This window comes from Heterocephalus glaber, unplaced genomic scaffold (genome assembly GCF_053883595.1).
Source record: "Heterocephalus glaber isolate CG9 unplaced genomic scaffold, H.glaber_assembly_v1.0 deba00001532, whole genome shotgun sequence".
In the NCBI taxonomy this organism is placed as follows: Eukaryota; Metazoa; Chordata; class Mammalia; order Rodentia; family Bathyergidae; genus Heterocephalus; species Heterocephalus glaber.
In genome coordinates, this window is record NW_028258330.1 from 34,353,493 (window position 1) to 34,358,746 (window position 5,254).

The following is a 5,254-nucleotide window of genomic DNA, read 5'->3' on the forward strand; positions in this document are numbered from 1 at the left end:
TAAAACAGCATGGTACTGGCAAAGAAACAGACCTGAGGATCAGTGGAACAGATTAGAAGATGCAGAAACAACTCCAGACATATTCAACTACTTCATCTTTGACAAAAGAACCAAGAATTCTCACTGGAAGAAAAATAACCTCTTTAATAAATGGTGTTGGGAAAACTGCATTTCAACTTGCCGAAGATTAAAACTAGACCTGTATCTTTCACCATGTACTAAACTAAAATCCAAGTGGATGAAAGATCTAAATATTAAAACAGAAACACTAAACCTGCTGGAAGATAAGTTAGGTAGAACTCTTGAAGACACTGGCATAGGAAATAACTTTGTGAAAAAATCCTCAGTAGCATGGGAACTAGCACAAAGAATTAGCAATCTGATCTGATCTTTTTGAAAAGCTTCCTCAGGTCAAGAGAAAACACCAACAGAGTTATGAGACAACCTACAGAGTTGGAAAAATTTTTACCAGCTCTTCCTCAGACAAAGGTCTACTACCTAGAATATATGAAGAACTCAATTAAACCTCACCCACATCAACTATAAAGACCCAATTGAAAAATGGGCATTTGAAATGAACGGACATTTCTCAGACAAAGAAGTAAAAGCAGCCATGCATCCGTTGGAAAGAACCTGATCCTTCACTGGAAACCAGATCTGGGAGATTTTTCAGACCTGCAGTCCTTGCTCATGTCCCAGCAGAGAAGGAGCATAAATCAGCAAGTGCAGAGGGAGCCCACAGATGTGGACAAGAATCTTTCTAGAATTGTTTTCTCATCATGAGCACAAACAAGGCAGTTTTGAGTAGCCAGATGAGAGGAGACTAATGTGAAATATTTCTGTTATGAGGAAAGTAAGGTTTAACATTCCTGATTGAAGTGCAATTTTTTTGGCATGTTTTATAAAGAGATTATTACTGAATAGACTAGGGGGATATTTGGTAGGTACAGCTCAAGAATAATAGAATGTAAGTGATAATGACTGACTTTTTAAAAAAATATGAAATTAATAAATTTTTACATAAAATATTTGTTGGAAAGGAGAGATGTACCACCAGTAATATATTATGTACACTATTTTACTGTTGTGATAGGGAGTGAGGCAGAAGTATTTTGAAGAGATTGTCACAGTCATAATCGAACAGATTAAATGAGGTTTCTGTCTTTCTGGTATTGCTCTGCATCAGTTAGACATTTGCACTTGATCCATGTTCTTCACGGGTAGACCTAAAGCTGACTGTGAATATAACCTAATCCCTTACAGGGGAAATAGTTGTTCTGTTGTACATTACTTAGATGATATTTAAGTAAATTTTAGATGAACTTTAACAAAATGGTTTGGGGACTCAGAAATCAGTGTTGTCCTGGAAACTTTGTAAGGAAAACCTGATAAGAAAATTCATAACAACAGAATCCTTTGATAGGAGAGCAAGATAATGGAATTATGGAGAGATACCAAGAATACAAAATTCACATGTAATTGTTCAGATATTTAAAAATATTAATTGCTATGTAAGCATTGTTATTTATATGTTAATATTTAGAAAGATAATACTTGTGGAATATTCTGTAATTTCAATGAAATATTTTAAGACTGTGTTTCCAAACTCTCCTGCAAGACAGTGACAAAACCTCTGAAATACAGATATTCTGATATGCTGAATAAATTATATTATGATTATATCAATGCCTTGGGCATCTGGATATTTCAATATATTCTCAGATATTTATTATTAGTCAATTAGATCCAACACTGATCCTAACTAAATGATTTTCAAAACACTTTCTTGCAGTAAACTTATAAGGTAAATAATTTTATCTCTATTTTACAAATGCAGGAAGTTACATGAGGTGTGTTACAATTACACATGAAGATTTATGCTATTTCATGTGATTTTTACTTGGCATGTGAGTTTTCAGGCATGTTTACATTCTTCCAGGTACATTCTTTCCAATTAAAACAGTGTGGACAAAATTATGTGACCAAGTTTTCTTCATATACATGGCATAAGAGAAACGTAATTCATGTTTCAGGAAAAAACTGATGTGAAAATCTATCATTTAGAGTTAGCGGGTCTAGGATTCAGCCAGGGTTTGGGAGTTACTCTATTTCTAATGTCTTGAATTGGACACAACAATGTTATGTTCACAAAAACAGAAGCAAATTAGCCTGCTCTATCAAATACAGAATCAAGAGAAAGAGGAAAGTGCTGTCTTATATAGCAAATATTTTACTGACAATATGATGTGATTAAAATAAACCTGTGTAAAATTTGAAATCTCAGATATGCTTACTATCACTAATTATTGACAGAAACAATACTTCTTCAATGTCACTTTTATGGTCATATGTAATCAGATTATGTGCATGTATTTGAATTTGTTTTATACAAATTTGACTTCATCAGGGAAAATGATAGGAGTGACATATTACCAAACTTCTGAAAGGCTGAGTGACCTCATAATCTTGAAAGAGGGAAATCAGAAAAACCAAGAGGGATGAAATATTTGTGTGAGGTAACTGGCTCAACAAAATGTGTTCAGATTATGAAACATTTAATTTAATTTCAGATATTGCAGTCCTAGATCTTATAGTATTTGTATATACTCTAAGTCGGGGGAATTGGTACTATATTATGAGAATAAAATAAGGTGTTTATTGGTGTTTTAAAAAATTTCTTCCAATATTATTATTCTTTAGAGGGATGGCATATATTTCTATTCTTTTTATTAAAAGAGTTAGCTGTATATTACTGAGGTTATGGACTTCTGAACTCTAAAGTTCTTGGTCTGCTGACAGAATTCAGTGCAGGGTCTGTAAAGTAGAAGTGTATAGATGGAGGTGGATATCAAGAAAGCAAATAATGAAAAACAATTGAGGAATAGGGTTTTTCAGAACTGAGCAATATTGCTGAAGGTTTTAGCCTTCAAATGTAAGGAGTTTACTTATGAGTATTCCAATTCAAGTTATGGAATCAAGGGTCCCTGTTTCATTTTCCCAGTGAAATTTCTTTTCATAAGGGTGCTCAAACAGTATGGAAACATACAATCTAACAAGTGTCTCTGAATTCCGTCTTCTAGGCTTCTCAGAAGATCCATACCTACAGCCCATCCTCTTTGGACTGTTCCTGTCCATGTACCTGGTCACAGTTCTCAGTAACCTGCTCATCATCCTGGTTGTTATCTATGACTCCCACCTCCACACCCCCATGTACTTCTTTCTCTCCAACCTGTCTTTGGCTGACATCTGTTTTATCTCCACTACAGTCCCAAAGATGATTATGGAATCCCTACTCACAGCAGGGACATATCCTATGTGGGATGCCTGATGCAGATGAGTTTCTCCATTATTTTCATGTGTATGGATGACATGCTTCTGACTGTGATGGCATATGATCATTTTGTGGCCATCTGCCCCCTGCATTATGTAGTCATTATGAATCCTCACCTCTGTGTGTTACTCATATTGCTGTGTGTCTTTTTTAGCTTTTTGGCCTCTCAAGTGCACAATGTCCTTCCCTTACAACTTACTTGCTTCAAGGGTGTCAAAATTGCTAATTTCTTCTGTTAACCTCTTCAACGCCTTATGCTTTCCTGTTCGGATACGTTAATCAAAAACATTGTAACATATTTTCTTGGTGTCATATTTGGCTTTTTTCCCACAGCATGGATTCTTTGCTCTTACTCTAAAATTGTGTCTAGTATTCTGAGAATCCCATCATCAGATGAGAGGTACAAAGGCTTTTCTACATGTAGTTCTCACTTGTCAGTTGTTTGCCTATTTTATGGAACAGGTCTTGCTGTGTACCTTAGTTCACCTGTATCATATTCTGCCAGCAAGGACATGTTGGCCTCTCTGATGTACACTGTGATCATCCCTATGCTGAATCTCTTCTTCCACAGTCTGAGGAATAAGGATTTTAGTAGAACCCTGAAGAGGCTCTATAGGGGGGAAGTTTAATTCCAGGAACTTTATTATTCATTTGGAATGTAGACTGGGAAATGAAATAAACCTGAACACATAAAAATCACTGCTTCAATTGTTGTATTATTTCAGGTGTTTAATGACATTGTTTAGTCCTTACCCTGTCCATGGAGGCCATCCACAGGTGTCTTCCTTCCAGTAAGTTTGGTAAGGTGACACTGGAATCCCTGAAGCTATGGCCAGGTCCATACTTTCTCTGGACATCAGAAGGACTTCCAAGCTTACCTTATCTCCCTAGATGTTGTTCTCATCCAGGATTGGCCACCCAACGCAAGGTTAGCCAAAATGTAGAGCCAGTTTTGAATTGGCAATATTTTTGCCACATGCTGTGGTCTGCTGTGTTGTACCTTGCGGATTGCAGCCTGCTTTACTGTTACCTTGGTGTTCTTTTGGTGCTGAATTTTTGAACTTTTAACTATGAACTGTAATAAAGAGGTTCTTTTCTGGGTGTAATATTTAAGTATTTACATTTACCTGCTTATTTACTTTCATAGATTTGAAAAATTTTCTGTGCAATTTTGGTGATTTTTTTCAATACTTCTAGTGCTATCTACTAATCTTTCTTTAAGTTTTACAATTTTGAAGTTTTCTTTTTTGAGTCATCTGGATTCATCTTCCATGGCACCCTGCTAGTTTTATTTATCACTGAGTTCATAATCTACAACATCAACCTTGACTTCCAGTCCTAATAATCTCTCTTCAGATTGTTCATTCCTGCTCCTTAGTTTCAACTGAATTTTTCATATCCACGATTTCTGCTTGATTTTTTTCCATAATCCCAAATGTTTTCTTAAAGTGGTAATTGGTATATTTCATTTATTTATTTAATTGATTGATTTTTCCACTTCTTTAATATCATTGACTATCTCATTAACTAAATCCTGTTTTATTCCTTCCTTTTTGAGCTCATTGAGCATCTTAAGGCTTCGCTTATTTGTTTTTCTTTGAAATCTTGAAACATTTTAACATTTGGTTTCTGAAATTTTTGCCTGAATCTTCCTGCCTGAAAATTTAGTGCCTGTGAGGTTAATTTTGGGAGAGTTAAGGGTTTTTGAGGCTTGATGTCAACGTGTTTGCTCATTTTTCTAGTGTTTGCAGGCTGAGGGTTGAGGATCACTGAGGATAGAAAGCACTGTCTCTACTCTGGAGATCTCTTCAAGTGGAGGAGTGTGAATGTGTCAGAAGCAATGTTGGGTTTTTTATGTGTTGGTGTTCACACATCTATTTGGCCTCCTCAGACTAATTGGGACAGCCCATGTCACTGTGTTAT

The 5,254-nt window shown here is 35.6% G+C and overlaps 1 pseudogene; it reads left to right on the forward strand.

Annotated features, from left to right (window-relative positions):
* The first annotated feature begins 2,928 nt into the window (after positions 1-2,928).
* On the forward strand, positions 2,929-3,960 carry LOC106008264 (olfactory receptor 7E24-like; annotated as a pseudogene).
* Positions 3,961-5,254: the final 1,294 nt, after the last annotated feature.